At 40.0% G+C, this 26,811-nt stretch overlaps 1 protein-coding gene across 1 annotated transcript in view; it reads right to left on the reverse strand.

The window, feature by feature from the left end:
* Window positions 1-24,665, reverse strand: part of COL8A1 (collagen type VIII alpha 1 chain) — a 123,946-nt gene extending 99,281 nt beyond the window's left edge. Inside the window, exon 1 of the mRNA XM_042031125.1 lies at window positions 24,490-24,665. The gene's annotated coding sequence lies outside the window, so the exon portion shown is untranslated. The remainder of the gene's footprint in view (window positions 1-24,489) is intronic.
* Between the last annotated feature and the right edge of the window lie 2,146 nt (window positions 24,666-26,811).

A 26,811-nucleotide genomic window follows, 5' to 3' on the forward strand; every position in this document is an offset into this window, starting at 1 on the left:
CATTCAGCATTAATATTTCCAGGTTTTCCCATGTATTCAATCCTCATGTTTCATATTATTTCTTCTCACATTAATTTCATTTTAAAATGTGTGGTTGTTTTCTGCTGTCTCTCGTGTCTATCTATTTCTATATGTTTCTGTATGTTTCCAGTTGCCCCTTGTTTCCAGTTTATGCCAGTTGGTAGAGCTGTCAATAAAGAGTAATGTGGTTCTTGGAAAAAGAAAATATGTGCTGAAGGTCTTTTCCAAATTATATTTTAATATATTATAGAAACATTATGCCACTTCACATTATCTTTCAATATCACAGAAATCAGATAAATCCCATAATACTAGGACGGAAAGAAAAAAAAAAAAGGCTACAATTCCTAAATGACACTTTCCCCTACCTTTCCATTTCCTTCTTCTTCCTGAAGTGATTTCACCCCTCCAACAAATCAGATTACTATCCTGGTAAATTAATAACATAGATGTTAGGAGAGAAACTTATTAACCTTCTAGATAATAAGTTTGATTCCAGTGATGGCACATTGCTGCTTTTAGCAAGAGAAGAAAGCAGGCTTGGTGTGCAAGTCCTGGGTCTTAGCTAATGTGAAGACTTCCAGTAGATGAGTGGGGTACTGCAAAACCAGGCTTTTCACATTAATATTCTAATTATGAGGCATACAGGTATAAAATGGGGAATCAGAGCCAGTATCAGAAGTAAACAATTATAAAAAATGTTTACAAAACCCTATATTTGTTGCTGAGTCACCATCCAATACTCTCTTAATTTGTAGAATAAAGTAAATGATAAACTGCTGTGGTTCAGAGTTACTGTGTGCATGTGTGTGACTGCTTGTGGAGATGTCTTAGCAGTACAAGATAAGTTGGACATTTTTTGTTTAATTGAACTGTCTCATGGTTTGTCTGTTGCCAATCAAACATTGGCAAGGGAAACATTTTTTTAAAAACTAAAACTTTTTGCACCTTTGTTTATGCCATAAATTTAGACATTTCTTTAGATAATCCATCTCAACCCCTGTTCAAACTTAGGTTATTTTCAAATATATTTGAACTTCCAGTTGTATCTGCAATTCAATTTTTTATTCACTTAAAACTGATGCTTATTTTCTTATTGCTGCCAGAGCCACCCAAAGAATTTGAATTTTAACAACAAGTTTGCCCTATAATTCTTGTGTGGAAGAGACAATGAAGAGCTATCATAATTTCCCTGTAACAGTCATGGTTTTATGGGCCACTACTGTAACCCTTCTTGGCTGTCATTTTCTCCAGATAATAATTTGTGGGCCTCACCCAATATCCATTGCTCTCTGGGTGAAGTATTCTGGTCTGGGAGGCAAAGTGCAGGGTACCTGCTCCATCCATAATTGCAGGCTTGTGAAGTGGCCTGTGACATGTACTCTGACTTACACCTGGAGTTTATATTTGTGCACAGTGATGTGTATAGAGGCCTGATTAAGGTAGGGAAGAAGCTGACAAAACAAATGCTGAGTCAATTAATTCATCTGGATATAATTTTTTGTGTTGCTGAAAAGCCTCGTAGAGAAAAAAAACTCAGTGCAGGACAGTCATTCCTGACCATCAGGCAGTCAGAAAGAATAGTATACTGGAAAGTTTATTATAAAAACAAGCATGCACAAAAATATACACATGCAAGCACTTAGTGTAAGAAAAGCCCTGGCAAGAATCCTAAAAATGTGTTTATGGAATCATTACAATAGTGAAAATGTCACTGAAAATATAGTTAAACCAGTGAGTATTCAGAAGAGAGAGAAATACTTGAACTTTTGTACATCTGGGGGTATTTGCAGAGTTTCTATTTGCAGTGCAGGTACACCTAGATATGAATGCTCACTGCTGAGCCTGAAGCACAGAACTGAGCATGTAAGAAAATTACATTTAAGGGCAATATAAGATTTTTAGTAAGGGGGATGATGTAATGTTGTGGCACAGTTACAAAATAAATAGTGTTTTACACTTCTCTGAGTCACTCTGGCTTCTCAGTGGGCCTTGCTCTGGGCATAACCATGTGTCCCAGTTGCTGGGTTCTGGGGATTACAGGGCAGCGTTTCCCAGCTTGTCCAGTTTGGCTGTGAGACCCTTGACTGTTGGAGGAGGTAGGCCTGTCACTAGGGAACCACCTTAGGGCACTTGGAAATGTTATTTGTTTTATCCTTTTCACGTGTGCAGGAAAAACTGTAGAAAGATTAAGATGTTCATATGCCTGTATCGATCTTATGCCTTCATCCTTCCTTGCCTGCACTGAAATCCCTTCCATGTCAGAGATTCCATCTCTATTTAAACCTCTGAGAGCCTGATGCCCTTGTCTACACTGAGCTACAATTTCCTAGCCCCAACACAACAAATTGTTGGAAATGGCTAGAGGGAAAAGATGACCTTTTTCCTTGTGTCTGAATGCCAGAGATGCCACCAAGCAAAGGCATCAAGCTGACCCTTCTTGCAGAAAGACTAACTAGGCACTCTGTGTCTTCTGGGTAAGAAATAGAAATACTCTGCATTCTTTTCCTTCTTGGTCTAAAATAGCCCATAAAGGAAGATTTTCCAGGCCCAGTGTTTATAAAAACCTGGAGAGGATTGAGTGGCACTTAAGTCTTTAGATGGTTCTTGAAAGCTGATATCTGGCTCAGTCAAGGTAAATTTGAATTACACTGTATTGACTGTAGCTGAAACTCTGTGCTACATGTGCTAGGGGCAGAGAGGTGATAGAAGGCATGTGTGGTTAGTCTGAGGAAATGAAAATACTTTTCAGAGATGTGATTTCTTTTGCCCCCTTTCTGTAAAATGGGTTACACAGATTGTGGAATTTCTTTGTCTTGTGTGATAGAATTGCAATATTGCAGTGGATGTGGAAGAGGGCTTTTCTCTGGGAGGTTTCTGTTGTCTTCATAGCTGGATATTAATGTAGGCTGTTCCCATGCATAATAAACCCTCTGTGAGTGAAAATAGCTGTGATGTTAATTCCAAATTATATATACAGGAGTGACATGGTAGGTAGGTGTTAAACTCTCCATGATGGATAAATTGTAGTAGGGGTTGTTTGTTGATCATCTCCAAAAGTTGTGCTTTTTCTTATGAGAGAAAATCCTGTGCATTCTTACATAATAAAAAAGGTAATTTGTAGAATTTTTATTCTAACACAGATTTTGAAGATATGCTTGTAAGCAAGAAAAGAGTGAGGGAAAGCAATCTTTTTTCTGAAGTGATGAGTGACAGCCCCTTTTTTTTTTTTTTCAGTCCACTTTCCCAGGGATCTCTTGTCCAAGTGGCCTTACACTTTCCCAAAATAATTCCCTCTGGCTACAAACCAAACACAAGAACTTAAGGCAAAAAAAATGTTTCTTAAAAAAAAAATTCTGAAAGGGTATCTGTTGTGTGATAAAAATGGAGTTGTATGTAATGATGTTGATTTAGCACTTAGGACTAATAATTATGTGTTAAAAACATATTATTATGTTAATAATAATTATGTGTTAAAAACAGATTTTGATTTTTGTATGGCTGCTATAGATTTTTCTTCTGTCTAGATGTATACATCCAGTATGAAGGAAATACCAGATGGAAAGAGCTCAGTGATATGTCAGACTTGTTCCCAGCCATATTCTAGCAGTGCTCCATCCCGTCACCATTAGCAGAACCCCTTCCCAAGGTCTCTGGTGGAAGGAAGTGGCACAGTTCAGGGCTTGCTGGCCCCACTGCTGTTCACTTACATGGGAACAGCAGCTGGTCCAGTAAACAATATAGGGTGGTGTAACCCTTTCATTCCATTATTTTGATCACTGGCTGTCGGTCACAAGTGTCAGATTCGAAGCCCTCGGTGGGCAGAGGTTGTAGCTGTTGCTTATTTCATCAGCTTCCACAATAGTTGCATCCTCAGTACAGACATGTGCCAGTGGCAAAGGTGAGATTTATGTTTGGGTTTTTTTCTTTTACAATAACGCCTATGTTCCTTAAGCTAGATGAAGTCCTCTTTGTTCTTTGCCTTGTACAAAAAAAATAGTAATATGAAAAAAACCATCCCCTGGGAATTTAAAAATCTTGACAGATTTATTAATCTAAATACCTAAGAGCACAGTGATTGCACTCCTTTAGAGATTTGCTACAGAATGAAATAAAACACCCACGTCCCAGCCACTGTTTTCTTGCAGTTGGGGAAGGACAAAGGGAAGGATCTGGTTAGACAGAAAAGAAAGAACTTGTTGTTAGCTACTGATTGAAATAAGAAGAGAGCCAACATTTAGATTTCTCTTCACAAAATACTGGATGAAGTTGCATGTCACTGGACTGTGTGTAGTCTCTGTATATCAGCAATGTTAACCTTAAAAACAGAAAAAAACCCATTCTTTTGATCAGTTGCTGAATCTGACATAGAAACTTTGTTTTTTGGAGATCCAAGTGGACACGAGATTTCATTGCTTGGATTCTCTTTGCCTTCCAGGTTTAGATTTCATATGACCTTGTAGCTTTGTAGGAACGACATCTGTATCCCTTTCCCACTTGTGGAGGGGAAGATGGCCAAAGCCTGCTGTCTGTCAGAGCAGGCTGTTTGGAGGAACTGCACAAGTAAATGTTCAGCAGCATCAGTACAGTGTCAGACTGGTGCATGTGTAAGGCGTAAAATGTAGAAATGAGCCATGTGGCCCTCACACAACTTTTCTCACTTATATAAGCCATCAGTAGACTCGATTAATGAAAGTTTGAATCGGGTAGAGAGGACTTAAACCTGCTGATTACAAGGGAGAATCCATTATTTAAGAAGGGGTGCACATACATTGTGGCTTAGAGTAATTTCTTCCATGTTTAAATAGTGTTCTACTAAAATGTATAATATGGGTGTTTGCCTGAGCTCCTGACAACAAAATTTATTACAAATTATTCATTTTCTGATAGACACATGCTACTTTCCATTTAAATTTCCTACAGATTTTATCTTTGGATTCAGCAATGTCCTCATTTGGGCATAAATATCTTTTCCTTTTTAACAAAGAAATTAAACAAGCCAGAAGTGGGGTTGTTTTTTCTGTGCCTAGGCCGGCCATATGATGACAGTAACTTGCAAAATGCCTCAAAACCTCACAGAACATAGACAAGTGATAGTAGTGGGATTCATTTCTAAGTTTGTTGGAAGGGTTTTTTTGTTTGGTTGTTTTTTTGGTTAGGTTTTTTATTGTGTGGTGGTTTTGATTTTTTTTTTTCTTTTAATTGATTCATAAAGTAGATCAGGGCCTGTCACTTCCCTGAAAACAGATAACAAACTGAGGGAGGCATGATGATATATTTCACAGATCTGAGCATCTTCCCTGGGGATCTTTCTGCAGTTGTAAGGCATCACTGGAGCACCATGCTGCAGGAGAACCAGCCGGGGTAGGGCATTGGGAGTTTTCTTCCAGCAAGGAGGCAGACACTGGAAGAAATGCTCTCCGCACACATTCTTGGAATTGTGCAACCACCTTGCCAGGAAGGGAAAATATCTGCAGCTCATGCAATCCCTGCCATCTCTGGCAGACTTATTTTGGTGGGTGTTGTGATGCAGGCTTTTGTTCTCTTAGAACTGGAAGGAGACATTTAAATGATAACTTTTGAATATGGTATTAAAAAACTTTCAAATAAGTAATTGTTCAGAATAGCTATTCCAAAAGCAGCTTGCTTTCTTTAAAAATCTCCTGAGACTTTTGTGCTTGTTTGTTTGTTTGTTTTCTTGAATGCCCACATTTCTCCTCCCTCCTCCAAAAGATTCAAAATTACTCTGTAGCATAGCAGAAAAAAAAGCAGTCGTGGAATTCCCCCCAAATGCCTTTTTGTCTAAATCCCAGTGAAAGTCAATGGTGTTGGTGCTCCAAAACCAGTTAATTATTTAAAAAATCCTACCTAAATAAAGCAATCTATCACCTTGGTTTTGCTGAGTAACATTTACAGAGCCCACACTGTAATGGATTGTCTCTTCATTGAAGGGGGAGGACAAAACATTTTTAAATATCTGCTTTGAAGGTAGGGGTCCTGCCCGTTAGAGCAAAAGTAAGCAGTATTTTTCACTCCAGTGTCTGTTGGATGAGTGAAGCTGAAGATAAAGCTGTGGTGTACAGTCAGCTAAATGCTCGTAGCCATGGAGAGATGCAGCAGCTAATTGAAACTAATAAATTTTTTTGTGTTAGACAGTTCCGTCCAAGAAAGTAAAAGGCATGTGGTAACAATGAGTATGACTACATTTCATTTTTGTTGTGAGGTTGCAGTTACAGATAGAGTTGTGCCATTAGCTGTTTCACCCCAGTATTAGAAATGCAGCAGGGCATGGTGTGAATGAAGCAGTTTCTTTACATGCATAAGTGACACACAGGAACCTAATTCTTGTTGTCTTTCAAAATTTCTCCATCATTGTATGCTTTCTCTTGGAGCAGAGCTTTTGAAATCTGCCAGAGGCATCACAGTACTGGTTAACAGTTGGACTCAATGATCTTAAGGGTCTTTCCAACGTAAATGTTTCTGTGATTCTATCCTATGGTTCTATCTAACTTCTCTGACAGGTTTCCACTTCTCAGTCTGGCTCGGCAGACCCAAAGTGCCTATTCAAACTCTGTGTGTGATGCAAGAGAGCAAATATTTGCCCCATTAAATAGAAGTTTGGGAGAGGCAAGTGACTTGTCAAGTTATAGAGTGGAATCCTTTCATCTTGGCATTCATGAATGGCTTGTGGACCTAAATATTGACGTTTTGATACTGTGCATCTACAGAAAGGAGTAAGTGAAAATGAAACAGAACTGAAAAAATGTGTTGGTCAGAACTTTCTCACAAAAACTGTGAAAGCAAGCATTTCATTAATATATTCCAGTATAGGTAGGGTTTTCTGGTGAAAATAAATAGCCTTTTATTTCTGGAGTTTTGTATTTGAAACGCTTTGAAACAAAGCTTTTCAGATAGGAAAAGAAACCCACTAAATATTTGGAAGTATGTTTTTGAAACCATTGTTCTGAAAATAAATTAAGTGAAAATAAATGCAACAAAAATAAATTAAACACATCATCCCTTTTGATTTGCTAAAAATTGAAGACATGCTTTGTTTTAGATTGTTGTGCTGTAACTTCTTTTTAATTGTCAGCAACTGCAAAATGTATCTGTACAGCCTTGACCGGGAGTTCCTAGATCTGTATGTGAGCTTCCTGATACAATGATCTCTCAGGTTAATATTTCTATGATACACTATGCTTTTATTACTGCAGTGGTGCTACCTACAGTTGCAGACTCCAGCTTGGCTGTGTGCTGTCTCTCAGAAGTTGAAGTAATATGGTGGTTAAAATATAAATGGGAAAGGAATTAAATAGTATTTTGATTTTTTTGTCCCCTGGATTTTTAAAGGAAGTAGACAGCTATTGAAATACTCCCACAAACTGATGTACCCTTTGAATTTTACATAAGTCCTGTTTTAAGAGCTAAAGTGGAATATGGGTTTTGCTGGTTATTTTGCATGGAAGTCAGCTTTACATTCATTATTTTATTGCATGCAGTACTCAGGTGCTTCTGGTCACTGACAGTAGGCAAATTATCCAACTAAAAGGTATTTTCAGTTTAAATATGAAAGGAAGGAGAAAGCCTGAAACTTTTTTTTTCCTCATGACAGCATTGAATTGCATCCCTCATTATTTCTGACAGTATTTGATTTCCTTTTTGCTTTACCCTGTGCCTACAAAAATAAAAGTAGCAAAGTACCTTTAAAATAAAACAAGACAATTGATTTAAGAAAAAATCAAAGGGGGGCCAAACCAAACCCCTGTATTCAAATGCATCTACACAATGAGTTTTGGAAGTTGAGAATGAGATCTTGAATTCTGTGGCTCTGTTTATGCTCTAGTTTGTCCATAACTCAAAATCAAACATATGGTCTCACAACTACATGTGAAGTTTTAATATGGTAAAAGGACTGCTTGAAAACACTGTTTGAAGGGGTTATGAGAAAAGACTTACCTAGGAAGCATGGCCAAGATTTAAGCCATTACTTCAAATGTGAAGCATTTGGCAACAAGAGATCATTTTCATCAAAAAAGACATCCTAGTTCATTATTTTTGGTGTGAGAATAATTTGATTCTTTGCTTAAAGCTTCTCAGTGTACCAGCAAGCAAACATTATATAAATAGAATCAAAATGCATTTTTTCTTAAATCAAATAACACAGCACCCTAAAGAAATTAATAACATTATCTTACAGCCATGTGAAGTGTGAGATATGACCTGTTAATGTACAAAATTGATGCACCCCCTCCCATGCAAAATCAGCCTATTTATGTCTGGGTTGGGACTGGCACAGTTGGCCCAAGTGACTGGAACGCTCAGGGGCTTTGTTTGTTTATTGCTGCAGTGCAGCACAGTTTCCACTGGATAGCTGTGCTAAACTGAGGTAACTTCAGACAGATGTACATACAAGTGGACAGACACACTCAGACTTCCTTGGACTGTACATCCAAGTGTTTTAATCAGAGCTTATTCACCTATCTGAGCATCAAGCCCTCCTTTCGCCTTGCTGCATACCTCTAATCATCCTGTCATGCTAGGAAGTAGTTTGCTCCTCTTTCTCCTCCTCCTTCCCATAGTACAAGTAGTACAGATTTGAGTCTTCTGACCATTTGTGGTATTTAGGTCTCCCTTCCTTTGCCAGTTCTTTTGGGGAGAGAAATTTTTCTTTGCTGGGCTCTGGTGCTTGCTTCAGGGAACCATGGAATTTCACGAGTATTCTTTGGCTTCTCAGAGATTCAGTTCTGTTCTACTGGATTTGGAGGATTTGACTGCAGTAAGAGCCATGCCTGTGGAAAAGCAAACAGACCTCAGAGGTCATTTTTTAGAGCAGGAGCACTTTTGGAACAGTAACACAAGCTCTGACAGGGTGGGCACAGAAGAGGAGGAAAGAAGGGAGGCCAGAGAGATCCATGACTAATGCAGCAGTAGTCCAGATAGATCTGAATCTTACGACAGATTTCAGCTATGCCATGGACTGGCTTGACTCTGATCCCACTGAAATCAGACTTCAAAGAGGGGCAGAGGGGTACCACTGATTGATTTTATATCATTCTACGTTTCATTAATGTTCTGATCAAGTGCTGGAGTGCATTTAATGTACCCACAAATTACTTTTAGGAGTATCTCACTGCTACTGCTGACGATAAATTCATGAAATAACATACACTTCCTGTGCCTTGTGTATGCCAAGTTTGTGCATGTCTGCATTCAAATACAGATGAAAAATGAAATTTGTTTGGCTTGAGCAGTTTTCACTGACAGCATAACTCATTCCTCTTGAGTTCCTGGATAAGCTGAAGCTGAAACTATTTGTTCTGCTTTCCCTGCCCAGTGCCTGAAAGCTGGGGTTAGAGCTGCCTTGCTTTATATCAAAGCTGTGCTGAGGTACACCAACAGCCAGGGCAAAGGCAATAGGCTGTCACTTTCCCAATCCTCCCAGTTCACCCACACTTTAGTATAAAGACCTTAGAGAAGGAATAGACTTAGTTGCAGAAATACTGAGAGTTCCACATGACTTTCAGTAATTACATGAAAATGGGTTTCTTGATACTATTTTGTTAATTGTCTGATACTTGACAATAATCGTATGTCTACATATCCTTTCTTTTTCATGCTGGAAATACTGGTAAATTCATGTCTTGCAATAATGATAATTGCAGTGAAAGCATAGTTGTAAGATTAGAACTCGTTTTTCTTGAACACACGTCTATTTTATCCTGACAGCTAATTTACCTCAGCACTTTTCCAGCACCAAGAGAGTGTCATTCCAGTTAAATGGAGACTCCTCCTGACTGATAGAAATGTTAGTTAGCATTAGCAATTGCACCAATACCGAATACCAGCTTGATTTTAGAAGAAAATGTGAAGTTTTTAATCCTGCCTATTGATTAAATAAGGTGACTGTCCAAGAGGGAAACGTGGCGAGACTTCCATCTTAAGAATCTGTCTTTAAAAGGTGTTCAAAGATTTTTGCAAGCATATCTAGTAAATATAGGACCAGTTCTGATTTACAGTATGATTAGTGCCATTACTCGGGAAGCATGAGCCAGCCATAAAAATGTTACAAATCAATTAACTCCATGTTCTAACACTGAAGGTTGCTGCTCATTGAAAAAGAAAAGTACTCATAAATGAGAGTCCATCATTAGAACATCCTGTAGCTGGATTATTCTTCCATTGTTCTCAACCAGTATATATGTAATATATGAAGATACTAAGCATGCTTGCTAGCTTTTTCCTGTGTTATTAGTGCAGTGAGGTACCTTAGTTTAGAACCTACTCCAAAGAGCACAGTTTTCAGCAGAATCAGAAGTGTGTATCACTTCAGGCTGTATCAATCAGTACGAAGTATCAGCTGTCACTTTTGAAAGAGTGGCAGTGTAGCAGATGGAGGCACAATTTTGAATTTCCAGAATTTGTACTTTGAGTGTACTAAAAAAGACTATTTGCAGCCTCAAATTCTACGTCTTCTATGCTTACTTATTCCTTCAGAAAACACCTTTTTAATGACTTAACTGCTTCCAGTGCATTGAGTACAAACTTTTTCTTTGATATTGCAACTTTTCCAAAATACCAAAGCAATGTGAGAGAAACATCATCTGTATGTTTTGCCAAACAGATTGACTTTGGCTACCCACATAAAATTTCTGGATCTTTTGATCAAATACTCCACCCTGTTGCAAATTTGGAATTCATGCCAACTATAGCATCCAGCAGTGAGATAAGTCTGAATTCCTTCATGTGAACTACAGTGGAGATCTTAAATTCTTATTTGTGATAAATATTCTGTATATATTGTTACAAATGCTGGTCAAATAATTTATTCCTCAAATGATTAGAAAATACTGCTGTTGCTTTTGAATTCAGTCAACTTAACATTCATTCTCAGAAAGATCTCGTTCCAATGCTGGTACAAGTACTACTGCTTTTCATTTCGTAAATGTTTGCAAATACATATTGCTAGCTTTTGTTGTGATCCAAAATTTTAATAGTTGGGAAAAAATTATATTTTTACTGGAAAATGATGCTTGGATATTGGAAGACAAATAGCAGACATGGCTCACCCACTGAAGGCAGTGGGACTTTTTGTGAAATTTCCATTTAGTATGTCTGACAGAAATGGGCTTCATGCTGCTTCAGTTCAAGATATTTCCAAAAACATTGTTGGGAAACATTATGGCTGATGGTTTTCATCAATCAGGAATACTCAGTATAGCCAGATCCTGTTGCTTAAGAAATCTTAATTTAAGAAGTAACAGGTGTAAAAATGTGCTCAGATTGTCCAGGATTGGAAGTATCCTGTAAGGAAGAATAAGGAAGCTTAGCCAGCATGTTCAGGCAAAACAAAAAGAGGGATATGATTGTATTCTATAACTACATTAGAAAAAGTGCCGTTTAAACTAAGGGAAATGCTGACGCAAGAACAGATGGTATAAACTATTTGTGTACAATTATTCTGGATTTGAAAAGGTTTCTAATTCTAAAAGAAATGAGACTCTATGAAGCTCTCCCCTAAGAGTACCAAGAGCAAAAACACCAAAAAAGCCCAACCCCCAAACTAAAAAAAATCTAATTGATTATAAGCAGAGCCATCATATGAAAAAGATTATATGGCATGGTTGCCTACAAAAACAAGGGACTGAACTCAATGACCCAAGAGTCCCTTCCAATCTGCTGTTCTTAATTAGATATATGAGTATCATGGGAGCTCTTCTAGCCTCCAGCCTGTTCCTGCAAGATCCTTTTATTTGTGTAACTTCTCACTGATATCCCTGCAAATCTGCAGATCCCTACTGACATGTAGGTGATATGGATTCTTGGATCAAATTCTAGAGAAGGGTTCATGATCCCAGAAGGAAATTCTATATCTGGCTTCTGTTTTCCTGCTTGATTTTGCATGCAGCTTCTGTTTCAATTCCCAAAACTCCCTTCTATTCATTCTTTCATTTTTCTTGTGAAGATAACATTTCTTCTTGAAGGATGAATTAAAAACTCATAAGTAATACATTTATAATTGAAATCCATATGGCTGGGAATAGTTTTACATGCACAATACCTGTTGCCAAGACCTGAGTGTCCTTGTCACTGTGAAATCTGTGCAAGTGGAACATTCAGTGGCTTTCAGACCCTTGAACGAACATTGTAACTTTCATTTCTGCAGGTCAGGTCTTGTGCCGTAAAAATTGAAGCGCATACTTCTCATAGGATCACTGGGCAAATGTTAAGGTAGCCTAAGCTTCCAGTGTCTGTGGGGAAAAGATTGTAGTGGGACCCTCTGAAAATTAAGTTCTTGATCCGGTAGCATCATAGATGATCACACAGATGCCCTTTATGGAGCTCCATAGTGCAGTAGTTTTTGAGACTGAATCCTTATCTTACCACTAACAGTCACCTCAAAGTACTCACTAAAGTCTTTCCTTTACACAGGCTATAACCTGGCTGTTTCTGCCTCTGTTGCTTCACCTGTGTATCAGGGCTGAGTGTTGAGGACTGAACATATTTGCAGGGGGTATCTGGAGTCTCTGATAGAAAGTCCTACTTGTAAATTGTTATGATAAAGATCTGTCCTAGAAATTATGTATCGCACCGGAAGTTCTAACTTGCTATGATGGCAGATGGGAATAGCATGATTCCCATTAATTTGGGATGGCTGGTAAAGCCCAACAACTTCAGTGACTGCTTTCAATTGTTCAGGGGTTCTCTAATGTGCTGTTTTCACAGGGAAGTTCACCAATAACCCCAGGAGTTCTTACTGTTTGTGAGCTTGCTGTGTGAAAGCCATGACCTCCAAAACTCTGAAGGGCCCATTTGCTCATGCCAGCAGCCATACCACGTCTGCCTGCTAGGCACCCCCTGCCAAGGGGGAAGTATGCTACCAGGGTCTGAAAGGAATACAAGCCAGCCTCAAACGCTGAATAAAGAGGACTGACATTTTCTTTGATCTCCATTCGGAGTGGAAAGGATTTGATTCTGGCATTTTTATTTAGCAGTGTTTTCTCTTTGTACTGAGAACAGTGTATTTCTTCCTATTCTGGACACTGTAGTCAATAATCTTAGAATTTGATTGCATTTTAAAAAATACTTTATTAGAGCAAACCTCTGCCTTTGACATGTTCTCTGCCACTGTTAAAAAGTTTTAAAATTCAATCCTGACTACTAAACCAATGAAAAACCCATAATACCATTATTTCACTCTGCACTGCAGAAGGTAGCTGAGTGTCTTATCTCTGGAAGTCTAAGACACAACCACTAATTTCTGACAAGCACAGACCAAGAACAAACTGGCAAGATAAAGGCTGCAGCTCTCATCAGACACAGGCCAAGAGGTTTCTTTGGCCTTAAATTTAGACAGTTAAATGTTTTAGAAAGGCAAACTGTCTTCATTTTCTATTAAATAGATCAACTGAACTCAGAAATATCAGATCACCTTTGTTTATGCAGAGAACATGGGCAAAGGCAAGACTGTCTGCCTGTAAGAGGAGTCAGGAGAGCCTCCTTGCTTTATGGTGTTCATGCTCCTATTTCCCATTTAAAAACACTATAATCTGTACTGCTGTTTATCTTCAGGGACTGTCCCACAATTTAATTCATTAATCTTTTTTAACAGCATAGGGAAATGGAAAATACAGTATATGCATTGAATATTGTTGTTCGGTCTGGAGGACATTTCAGTGCATGTTTGGGGCAATTTGATTTTTTTATAGGTATATACTGGCTCTGCCTTGGTTCCATTGCCAGTGCAAGTGATTTTGTATTTGACCGAACAATTTTCTGCTGTGTTTCTTCACATTTAAGATAGCAATTGTTTTGTGCTGTGGGAGTCCTAAATTTCAAGATCTGCAGGCTTTTTTTTCTCTTCCTTCTGACTTGCAGGATATATTCATTGCAATGAAGTTTTGGAGGAAATCATATCTGCCCATATAAGGAAACGCATGGAAAGCCATTCTGGAGACGTAGAAAGCATAACCATTTATCAAACAAATCAAATCTGTTGTTTTAGAAGGCACTTTGGGTTTACTTCTTTTCACCTTAGTTTGCTTCTCACAGAGGTCACAAAGCTTTATTATTTGGTGGAACTGGGTGGTTTTGAGATATTTTGATTTGGACATTTTAAAATGAGAAATTAAAATCATTAGCTACACTTCCATCTCTTCAGCTGCCACCTAAGAGCAGTCTTAGGCTGACATCTCAAAGGGATGAAATCCCTACTCTGATCTTTTTACTTTCGCTATGACATCTGGATTTTCATTGCACTGCTTGTAGGATATTCAAACTATTTAAAACACTTTGAGGTCAGTAACTTTGATTACCAAGTCCCAGGTAACCCAAGTACCAGTCAGGAAGAAGTCAACTTTACCTCAGCATCAAGGTACTGATGGACTCACCATTACACAAGGACTCACCATTACAGAGGTTAAAAGAGTCTGAATATCCATGTAGAGTCATCTGGATTCTCAAGCTGAAGGTAATCAGGGTGTTCTCTTCATGTATTTTTTCCTTTCTTGGGTAAAAGCATATTCATTTAATCTGTGAGTTATTCAAGCAGCTTTCAAACATGTTTATAGTTCCTGAAGGTCTTTGCTACTGTTTCTGCTGAGCTGGAACCGAATTGATTTGCCAATTAACATAAACTTTGATTTTATGAGCCACATTATGAACAGTATAAAATAAAGGGCTGGGGGATTTAAAATTATTTTCTGTAATTTGTACAGGTAGCATTATCTTTTGAGAATGTGGCAAAATCTTAATTCCAGTTTAAAACAATTTAAACTCATTATGTGAAGATTGTTGCCCCTATTTCACTGGTTTGGAAAAACACACCAAAGAGACTGTACCACTACCTGCTCAATACGTTCAGTTCCAGGCTTTCCAGACTTCTATTCAGAAACACTGTATAGTTACATTTCCAGTTAAAATTAGCATTAACAGTGGTGAACACCTTATGCTTGTCATTCTCAAAATTTCAGATTTTTTTGCATTCTGGCAATCCCTATATTTGAGTGTCAAAGCAAGCAATTTTACATTGCCTTGTATTCCAAAGCCCTGAGTACCTGCCCTTTGAGGATCCATGCTCCTTCTCTTGGTGGTACAAACACTAAGATGTCTCAAAGTGGGACCATCAAAATGAATGAACTTATTTTGGGATGAGACATTAAATGACTTACACCAGGATTCACTGTAGTTATGGTTAGCCTTAAGATAGCCAATCACGAAATTGTCACTCCTTATATTGTGATTGTTGTCATTCCTTTCCTCACATGAAGCCAAATGGAATCTCTGTGAGCAAAGACTCTTGTAGAAACTTATTTTCTGTCTGAGTCCAAGAGCAGGTGTGTGAGGCATGTTAGAAATATGTCATCTGATCTGCTTTCTCTGTATGATCCAAAACATGCCGTCAGTATTCTTCAGGTTAGATACATTAAAATGCGTAATAATGCTGACCAAAACCGGAATTCTGTACTTACAGTCAAATGAAAAGAAGCCAAAGATCCCATATAAGAACAGGCTATAAGCTGGTGGTCTATTTTTCTTTGCAACTGTTATGCCACGTCTACTGGGAGACAGGGTAGAAAGTGGTCTATTGAACAGCAGTACCAGAAGAAGTCAGATTACTTTCTTTATATTGTTTTAGGTTGTTGAGGCAGAGGGATGGCTATTCTTTATTTTTTGGGGGGGTGGGGTAGACAGTTAGGTTTTTGGTTTTCTTGTTTGTTTTTTGAGAGGCAAAAAAATTACAGTAGACGGAGCACAGTGTTTGAAGGGTGCATGGATTTGAGACCGGGACTGGCTTCTGTCCCGCCTGTTCAGAGTACAAGCAGAATGAGGTTGGGTCAATCTGCACCCACTGGGGTAGACAAGTTCTGTGTGGTGTTTTTAAGTGTGTGTATATGTTTGTGTTATGTAAGGGTGAAAGTCTTGGCAAATAGTCTTGTATGTATCTTCCACTGTATAAATAATTTTGACAGCTTTGTTGAATAAATCAGGATTGATTTAATATGTACAGCCCTTGAACACTTTTCAAGTGTTTTCATAGAAATCTCTTGATTTCATAACCTGTTTATGGTGATCTCTTATGAGGCCATGTGGCTGCAGTGAGAGCTTCACTCAGTGCCTGTGGTTATAGCATGTCTTTTCAGTATGAGAGAAGAACAGTAAGACTTACCAGCACACTATTGCAGCTTCTGTAAATGAAGTATCCTTTATACCCTCACTCTGTTACTAAGGATAAGTTTCTATCTTTTCTTCAAACTAGGGAAAAACTGCAGGAATTTGATGGAATGGATCTGTACAAAAGAAATCTGCATCTCTTATATCACTACATTGAACGCTTTACTGTGTGTGATTTTAAACCGAATGCCATTTACCTGCATGTGAGAGTTTGTTGCAACTGTCATTTAAACTCATTTTATAAATGGAAAACTGCAGACAGCTGTATGTACTTTGGCTAAAACATCTGTGTTGCAGTTTCATCTCTTAGGGCCTCAGCTTTTCCTAGACTTCTGCAGTTTGTGGCTATGGAGAGAATGAAAACATTTTTTCTTCTCTGCTTAGCTACGAATCCATTTGATAAGGTTCAGCTTTGGTAACCAAATCCCTTTTGAGAATGAAAGAAAGTAAATTTGTCATTCTTAAAGAAAAAGTTTACAGTCTTTTAGAACAGATGTACTCCTGAGGTGGGTGTGGGTAGGATGTTAAATCTGGTGGGAAAGTTGCCAGAAAGGGCTTTATGCATTTGAATGTGCTTAGAAAAAAATAGCTCTTAATTATTTAATTTTTTTTGATAGGGTGGGGTGATGCCTAAAGAAGAATATTATCAATAGGTTATTTTCCTCATAAGCTAAATGATGTCACTTCAGTGTGATTCAGGTTTGTGAACAATGAAAAGCTGACCTGCCTTTGAGGAAAAACCAGAGGCTATTCCCTTTCTGGACTCACAAAGCCTTCAGGAGGAGTCTAATGCATGAAAAGAGCTCCAGAGAAACTCTCCTTCATGCCATTGTTGCATATAGGATTTACAGTCTTGGAGCCTGCTCTTTGTCCTTTTTATGGTAGGGCAAGCTTCCATGAAAAGAATTAGGAAACTGCTGCTGTACTATCCTGAGCTGGGAGGAAAATGTGTTTTCCCTAGAAGAGACAGCTCTTCCTTTCTCCCCATCCTCATTCTACAGAATGAGCAGAAATACAGGAGCAAAGGATCAATACTTCCCTCCAAGATTACACTGAGGATTTTATGGCAATCAGAAACGACTGCAACATGTTATGGCATTAAATTTATGCCTTTGCAACTCTACAGCACAGGGAGCAACTACTGAACTTTTAATACATCTTCATGTAGCATTTACCTATCCTTTGTTGACCTTTCCTCCTGTCACTCATCAAACTTTCTCATACCCTGGGGTAGCAAAGACACTCCAAAGTGAATGTGTGTGTGTGAGAATTGCTTGATACTACAGTTATTTTGGTTATATTTCACACAACCTAAACCTGAGTTATGAAGCATAAACCAGTGAATTCATGTGTTTCTGGGTTCTTTGAGGGTCACTGTTTTGACACCATACACTTAGGCTTGGAAGATTGATTCTCTTGGACTACAGAACTTTAATCTCAAGAGATATCTGCATTAATTTAGTATCAGTGTCAAAGGGTTTGTTTACATAGAGAATTGATCAGCATTGCTACAGCAGAAATAGCTTTATTTCAGTGTAACTCCCTCATGTGGACATTGTGCTCTGGAATAAAACCGGCTTCATTTTAAAATAATTACTCTTACTAATTGTTCCAGAATAGAGTGTCCACAGGAGGGAGTTATGCAGAAATAGCCATAACAGAATAGTTACAGCTCCCTGATTACATTCACTGGGTAGGAATGCCTTGTGCAAGGGTGGCACGAGATTTCCAAGGGTAAAAATGTGGTAGATCTGTCATTTCTGCTCTTCTCAGCCAACTGGGTTGCTGGTGTTAGCTTTCTCTCCTATACAAACATTCGTTGTTGCCACAGTGTTCTGGGAAACTGCAGCAATTTTGCTTTGATAGCACTCTCCAAATAACTCAATAAATTTAATACAAAGTAGAGCTTTGTCTCCTCCTCCCCCATTTATTTTCACTTTCTAAATTAAATTACAATTTGAACATTAAATTCTTGGGTTAAAACCAAGTTTTTATTTTTTCTTACAGTGTTCCCTGACCTGCTGGTATTTGGCAGTTCACTGACCTTTCATGCCTCTCATTACGTCTGAGCTAAAGAACACCTTCTTGAAAGACCTTTTCACCCTTGTCACCATAAAGTCAGGCTTTACCACCAAAAGGACATCATATGTCTGGTTTTCTTGGTTGCTTTTCTCCCCAGTAACAGCAAAGAGCTGTTTGCTAAAATACATTTCAGACATTGCTGATAGCTGCCTGAATTTCAAGTGGCTGGAAAAAAAACTCTACAACAAACCAGAGAAGCAAGATAAAAGTAAAATTTTAACTTCTCTCATAAAACCTGCAGTTACAAAATATATTTTGTGACTCTTTGGAAATCTTAAGGAATTGAGGTTTTGGGCATTTTTGTGCAAGCTGTCCTGTAAAGATGAGAATTGTATGTTTTAATCCTAGCTCTGCTAAATAATCAGTCTGTGGCCCTAATAGAGACTCCTATGTGCCACCATTTGCTCTGTCTGTGCACAGAGACACGCTGTACAGCATGTGTGACAGTTCAGAGCACCAGGTAACAGGTGCCACGCCACTGCAAGTGCTGAACATTAATTTTTACTGCTTAGGTTGCAAGTTCTAAAAGAAGCATTCAGGGAAGTGGCTCAAGAATGGAAGCAAAGGTGCTGAAACTCTGATAACCTCTCTGTGATATATTGTGGGCCATAATGAGCTTACTCTTGCAGTTCTTCAAGCCAGTTCAAAGTCAGATGGTTTCATTGCCATAGGGATGAACCTGAGTTAATAACCTTCTTTTCCAAGGTATAGCACTATCCTAAGACAGTTGCTCATGGTGCACAGTAACCTGGCTACCTCTAGGAGTGCTGGCTCAGCAGGCTGGCCGCCAGGCAGAATATAGTGTAGACATTAAATGCAAAGGTTCGTGTGTGAGGATAGCAACGTGTTTCAAATAATCACCCTCGTTGAACAGGAATTTGGCTTCCAATTTGCAGAAGAGTACTCCTAGCCAGTATATTGGGAAAGAAGGAGTGAGTGGAGAAGAGGTCTGAACAGGAAGGAAAAGTTTAACTACCATTAAAATCAAAGGTAATCCAGGAAAATGCTGGCTCACTGCTCTGAGTATGGTAACATAGATGCTTCAAAATGGTGATAATTACAGAATAAAAGAATCTGCACTAAGTGTAGTGAGAGAGAGTCTGTAGTGAAAAGGACAGAACACACCAAGGTTGAAAGAAATTCTCGTGGAATCACAGAAAAACAACTAAACCAGATGGCTTCTTTCCCTTCCCTCAACAAATAGCCTGTCCCTCTACCAATGCTATTTCCAATGAGCATAAAAATCAGTGGAAAACTCTTCACTCTGCAACAGCCTTTTACATTTTGGAATATTGCTGTTTCTCCTCACTTTGGTTTTCTCTTCACTGAAGAAAATAGTTTCAGCTTACACGGTTTTGCCTCATAGGTCTTGCTGTGTAGATCTCCACTTGCTCTTGTTGCTCTCTTCCAGACTGTTTCCAGCAAGTTCATATGTCATTCATGCATGGCATGTGAGGCCTTACCTGTGCCTCACCTAGAGGCCAAAGGACTACTTCATGTATTTTAAGTACTTTATATATTCTGCTATGTTTTTTATTTGCACTAGTTTAATGTGAGGAAAGAGAAACAAGTGCTTTTGCAAATAAACTAAACATTCATATTCCGACTAGCACTCAAAGTGAAAGGGAGGAAATGGGCCAGACCTGGGCTGCTACCAAGCTTAACAGAAGCTTTGAATAAGGAGTGATTTCCTCCCACAGAAACAGTATAAGAGGAGAACCAGGAAAATGGCAAAAGAGCAGCAAATTAAAAGCAAGGTTCTCTCAGCTATAGGCATCACAAAGACCGAGATTAGATAAAAAAGTTTGTGCCTTGATGTTAGAGCTACAGTTCAGTTGTTTCCTCTAACACGAGACTCCTATGCATCATGCAACAACTGCTAATTCAGACAGGGTGTTTCTAAATTGGATTAGGAGGTAATAAAGGCATTCAGTCCCACCTGGATCTCTAGAGTAACTGCTTGCATTCAAATCAGGCAGGGGGGAATCTCATTAAATATCAGTGTTTAACTGTGCAATGATTAATAAACGTATTTTGGCTGGCTTGATGTGGGAAGAAAACAGAAAGTAGAGTGAGGATTAAGGAGGGATCTCAAACAGATCAAGAGAACCAAGTGGTCAAAGGGACTTATTTTTCTGTTATGGAAGATATATTCACTTCGGTGGGACTTAGACATTATGGCAAAAAAGGGGGCCGTGTATTGTCCATGCAGCAGCTTTAGCAAAGCTCTTCAAATGGTATGTTTCATGGTACTGGGGATACTTTTGTCCAGCACACTCTTTCCAAGCCTTCACTGTGGCAGCATATTTTGCTGTTTTCCTTCAAAATAGTGTCTCAGCAAACATGAAGAAAGTATTAAAATAATAAAAGCTATAGAAGGAGATCAGGCAGAGAAGAGAAATCTCTTAATTTGGCCATGAAGTGCTGATCCATAACAACAGAGGCTTTGAGCACTGAAAACTTTTAATGCCCTTACTTCTAATCTAGTGCAGTGCCTCTGTGGAAAGAGAACTCTTAAATCTGCACTTACTTCTGACAAGTAAGTCACTAAGGCACTGAAGAGATTTTTTGTAAAGAAGAATGTCAGATCTATTTCTTCACCCTGCCTGTTGAGTTATTGAATGCTGAAGTTAATTGTCTACCTGTCCAGTGATATAATACTTTTCAGTCACTGCATAATTACCTCTGCAGAAAGAATAGAGCAGAGCATTATCCCCATCCTCCCATGTGTCCTCATTTCTCAGCAGATTTGTAGAAGATTACAGCCTTTACCAGCAGTACAGTGAAGTCCACAAAAATGGGTCACCCATGGCAGTGCAGACTGCCTTTTCCAACATGTGTCATTGTGAGAGAGTGAAATATTCCCTGAGGGAATACTTCCTTGAGATTGATTATTTGGTAACTGTAACAGTTAAAGCAATGTCCTATTTATCACTGTTCTTCATTAAACTGAGAGGCAGGATGTTCATTAAAAAGAAGAATGTTTCTTCTAAATTAAAAGAAATTGTAATTCAGACCAACTGCTTGCATGCTAGATTTCCACAGCTATTGTTCTCAAAGTGAGGGGATTCAGAGTGAATTGTTTCTGAACAGCACTCAGGTGGTCAGATTAGTCTCCACGGTCCTGTCCTGAAGTGTTGCACTGCAGTTGTTTCAGTAGCACCGACTCATGTTAAAAAGTATCTGGATATTAAGAAGAGGACAGTGGGCACACCCTTCCATCTGTCTCCTTGGACACAGAACCTGGCTGACATACATAGGATCCCTGGGTTTTTTTTCTCCCCTGCTCCCTGTGCTACTTGGCAGTTAGCCCTGTGCTTCTTCTTACCCCACAGCTTGCTATCTTCTCTAAATATCCCAGTCCAACATGAAAACCTGATTTGGTAGCTAAACCAGTGCCAAATTAAAAACTCCTATGTGAAGCCATCCTCAGAAGGCTGCAAGATCTGATCAAGGGGGTAAAGATTGCATTTTCTATCCTCTTAGCCTGGCATGTGAAGCTGTTTCTTAAAGAATTTAAACTATGTAATTGAGGCTCTTTGTTTTGTTTTGTATTTTTCTTGAAACAGGACTAATATGGAAATTTAAAAATCTAAGTGGTCCCTTCTGAAAGTTCCTAACATTGCTATCAGTATCATTCCTTTTTATAAACAGAACTGTTACAGTTCTAAGAAATAAAGTATTCAAAGAATGCACTCATAAAAGATTACACATACAATGGAATTTTTTAGCCTCAATGGGAACAGAAGGCTTTGTGAGAAGTGTTTGTGAGCAATGAACATAATGTTTAAATCAATTTTTAAGCTGTTGCTAATGAAACACCACCATTTGAATAAGGGGATTCAAGGCATGCATCTTACAGATGCACAGCATATCAGTTCCTGCCCGGCATATCAAGATCCTGGGGCTTTAGAGTGTGAAACAAGTGTTCAAACAGAACCATTCTAGAAGGGGAGGGGAGGAGGGAAAGAGCCTTAAATGCAGCTTGAAGTGATGTGAGATTTATTCCCTTAGATTGTGTTTTCTGTAGTTTCATCATATGATTTGGCAGTTCTGCAGAGCTGCTGTTAAATACATCCATGGGAGTGTAACAGAGATACTTCTGAGCCTTGGATAAGTGACAGACCTCACAGAAAAGAAGTTACATGACAGCTCCTACCTGTTCCACTTGGAAGTTCAGCTTTTCTTTCTTTTGTGGTCTCCAGTCTGTTTCCCCCATCACATAACTGATCTGACCACACCTTCGGGGCTTTCCTTTTGGGGGGGTATGGCTGGTGATACTGCCCCTACTCAGATTTTTCAGTGAATGGGAAGGTTGGGGGCATCCTTCCGCTTCGTCCTCTCTTCACATGCATTATCTGCTGCCAGAAGTCCTCCAGGCAGATACTCTTCACAACCCAACCCCAGCATTGCTCAAAATTAGCGATGAAGAATACAGTTAAGGATGAGTTGGTTATTCTCAAGGGTTCGGTAAATGGTTCAGATGGGTACATATCTTCCAGACTATGAATTGTTTCCAAATAATTTCCCCCAAGAACCAAGAAGGTTTGTTTCTTGAGTCCGCAAAAAGGTTCATTGCCAGACAATATGGGTGCTTGGTCTTGGATGGATAACTCTTGAGCTTAAAATTAATTTCCAGCATGATATGTGAATGTTTCTGTTGCTTTCTCACAAACATCAACAAAACCTTGCCATCACAATTTTTCTCTTGCACACACATTTCTATGAACGTCCATAAATGACAAGCAAAATGAGACACACACACATAAAAAAAGCCACCAACTGCATTTAGTTGTTCTTTATTCAAGTGAATGCTTAGATTGACTGTTGCACAAGAGTTGCCCAGAATTGCATAGAGCTAGGTATCTCTGCTATGAATATATCTCTGGAATTTCCACTGCTTAGCAGAGTTTGTTACATACTCATTCCAGCAAGGATAACCCACTAGAAAATAAACCACTGGGAAGTACTGCACTTAGCTAGATCTTTCTTGGCCTGTTTTTTTTATGGTGCTTTTGTTTAACTGTCACTGCATCTGGTGAGCACATTCAGACTGAGAAGACAGAAAAAAAAAAAAAAGCATAGAGAGCAAGTGAGAAGTTCTTGGAATGTTACAAGCTGCTCTGTGAGTGGGAATGGCAGGGCACGCAGGTGGAAAACTCTCTCCAAAGGTGACACTACAGTGGGAAATTTTGATACTTATTAGCTAGCAAATTGTCTGAAGAAATAACCTTGAAGTAAATGTTCAGCTGCAAACAAATACTGAATGTCCTGCTCTTCTTAATTTCTTTCCCCATTGATTCTTACACCTTATGCCTTTCAAGATGTGCTTTCTGAACTGTATTGTTTGAAATCTTACAGTCCAGATGGCATGTTTTCTAGATCTAGGGACTACTGTACATTTTCAAATTACTACAGTTGTTTTTATTTTAAAGTGATGGTCCCACTTAGACAATAAAACGGATTATTGTCTATTTACAGATGTCATTTGGGATGAAGCAGAGATTACCATTTATGCATTGAAGAGAGAAAGTAGTTCATTATTCCATCTGCAAGAAAGCTGATGTGCTGAATCCTTAGAAACAGCAAAGCCTGGTTCCCATGCTGTCCTGTGCACCATGTTTCCCAAAGATGCTGTCTTCTGGCAGCTCCTTTAGCCTGCATATGTGTATAAGCTGTTGTCTAAAACAAGAGGATGTATTGTCCTTAAAAAAAATATGAGAGTAGAATACCTCTACCCTCATTCTTCACACATGGACTTATGCCATTGTCAGGATTGCATAAACAAAGTGTGGTGTTTTTTCTAGTCTTCCTTTTCCTCTCCCTTAGAACTTTGTTCTCTGAGAGGTTTTCAAAAGGGGGAAAAAACCAAACCAACACTTAAAGGAGGGCATCTAATTCATACTGACCATGTTGAACCTTTCCTTACCCCACCCCTCAATGGCCCAAGCAGGACAAGAATTACCTTTAAAGTGTACTCAGTTCTGGCTGTATATGTGGTTTAAGGCCTGATTCCTAGAACCACTGCATAGCAAAGGTTACCTTTCCTGACAGTTCTTAATATGACAGGTATTCTTAATATGACAGGTATTCTTAATATGACTATGTTTCATGGTAAGCAAACATTTTTGCTACATGACAAGCAAAAGTGATGTTAAAAAGGCAAAGTTGAACGTGGGGAAAAAGGAGGTAAAGCAGTAATCCATGCTCACATACCTGCAGGTATCTGTAAGATTAGGACTTGGGTACCCATCCTCTTGTTATGAGTGCCAAACGAATAGATCCAATGAAGTCTGTAGAGTTCTTGTGGTATGTAAACAAGTGCAGTCACTTGGTGAAGTGTTGCTCCTCATCCACCCTCCACCCAAGCACTTGCAGCTGTTACAGTGACTGAAAGAAAAAATGTTCTGTAGTTTAACTGAAATGTGCTTTTTTTCCCCCCCTTCAATGTTTTAAAAACCACAGCTGAGCTACAATATTTTTGGGGTGTATCTGCATAGCGATGGTAGCTCCACCCAATCTGCAAGCCACAGGGGCTGGTGACAGCTCAGGCTGGCGCCCATTTTGGTGCATGGCTATGGTCTGGTGGCTCAGGCGCCAGTCCCGTGCTCACACATCTGAGCATCTTCTGGAGCAGCGCGCATCTGGAGAGACAGGCAGCGCAAATTCACACGTGTCTGCACCTGAGTCTGCAAACATCCCTTCTGATGTTGTAATAGCCTCAGAATTTTCCGGTTTCAGTGGAGCTTAGCAGCTCATCATGAAAACTTTGCAATGGCTTTTAGGGAATCGAAGCATGCTGACTTAATTTTCACTTAGCATCTGCTGCAGGCGGGCTCGCCAGCTTATTAACAGCACTTGGCCGTGAAGGGCGGTGAAAAGGAGGTTGTGGAGCACCGATACAGGATGCTCGGAGTTAACTGTTGCCTTTGGATGCAAACCTTCCCCTTCTGGAGGTGCGGTAGCACGACATGCGTTATGCTGCCACAAACAACATTTCGGGGCAGAGGAGGCGCAGAGGAAGGCCTGGATGGTCTAGAAGTCATTGCCATGTCAGTGGCTCACAAATCTCCGGTGGCACCCAGCAAAGCCAGGTCACCGGCGGGGTTCAGAGAGACTTCCACGCAGGCAGTTTTCTGCCTGTCCCGTAGCACCGCACAGACACGGGGACAGCGTGGGGCTGTGCAAACGAGGCGGGTTTCACTTGTTCTTTCCCCTGTTCTTACACAAACATTTGGTCACACGGGAAAAGTCGCCTTTCCGTACACGTGGGAGAGGCATTTACGCAAACAGCCCCGCCTGCTACCGAAACAGGCGCCGCCCGGGAAAGCCGAGGGGTGGGAGCACCATGTCCTGCGCAGGGCGGTGAAACGGGGCCAGGGAGCGCGGGGTGACACCGGGCCGGGGGGAGGAGGGGGACAGCGACGAGCCGGGGGCGGCGCTGGCCCCGGGCACCCCACCTGCGGCCCGCCGCGGCCCCGCCAGGTGGCGCCGTCCCCCGCCCGCGGGCGGCGCAGCGGCTCCGGGGGCCGCGGGTTCGTGTCCCGGGGGCCGCGGGTTCGTGTCCCGGGGGCCGCGGGTTCGTGTCCCGGGGCACTCGTCCAGGCGCTTCCCAGAGCCCCCGCCATGAGCCGAGGCCTTGTCCCGGGGAAAGGCGCCCGGGAGCCGCGGGCTCTGCCTCCCGCGTCGCCTTACCCTCGCCGTTGAGTCCGGCCCGGGAGGGGAAGGGCCGAGGAGGATGATCTGCCCTGGGGAAAATTGTTCCGTGTCTAGACAAATTCATGATGGGGGCGGGGGGATGGAGGAGATTATTAGAGTAGCTATTCCCCATGGATACGTCTAATCTCCAAGCACCCTCACGGCTTGAAGTCCTGCGGGGCAGAGGAGGGGCACGGAGCAGCAGGAGGATGGGGATGCACCCCTGCCGCTCCAGCTGTGTCCTAGCAGGCTAGACCTGGAGAGAGGGAATTTTCAGCTGAACAAAAAGTGTTCCTGTCATTCAAGAAGCACCGCAGAAATACTTCTATTTCAACAAAACTTTTCCCTGGGAAAACTTTGAAGATGGGGAAGAGTGACTTTATGTAAGGACTTGGTCCCTGTTCTGTCTGAATGAAGCCTCTGCTCAGAATCAGAGCAAGAGACCAGCACTGAAAGACCAAATTAAAAAAACAAAACAAAACGAACCACTGTCCAAGTCCTATCAAAGTTTCTGTGCAACACTTTGCTTACTTCTGTTTTTTAATGAAACAACAATTTGTTTTCATCATATGAGAAACAAGTTTTGTTTTGGTATTCTAGAGGGCTGCCGTGAAATGGAATCATTGTCCTCTTGGCTGTCATGGTGATTGATTGCACTTTTTCCTAATCATGGTGAGAGAGCTGTGGTTTCTTATCAGACTGCTCTATTTATGTTATGTTCTGTATCTGTTTTATTATTTGCTAGTTATAAGAGCTGAAATCAATTAAGCTTAATTGCTTTACTGTTGCTTACATGCATATGAGATACACTTTCCATATTTTTTGACAAATGCTGTAATA

The sequence above is a fragment of the Corvus kubaryi genome, unplaced genomic scaffold (assembly GCF_017639235.1).
Source record: "Corvus kubaryi isolate FWS band 111438036 unplaced genomic scaffold, C.kubaryi_AGA036_p1.0 37341, whole genome shotgun sequence".
Classification (NCBI taxonomy): Eukaryota; Metazoa; Chordata; class Aves; order Passeriformes; family Corvidae; genus Corvus; species Corvus kubaryi.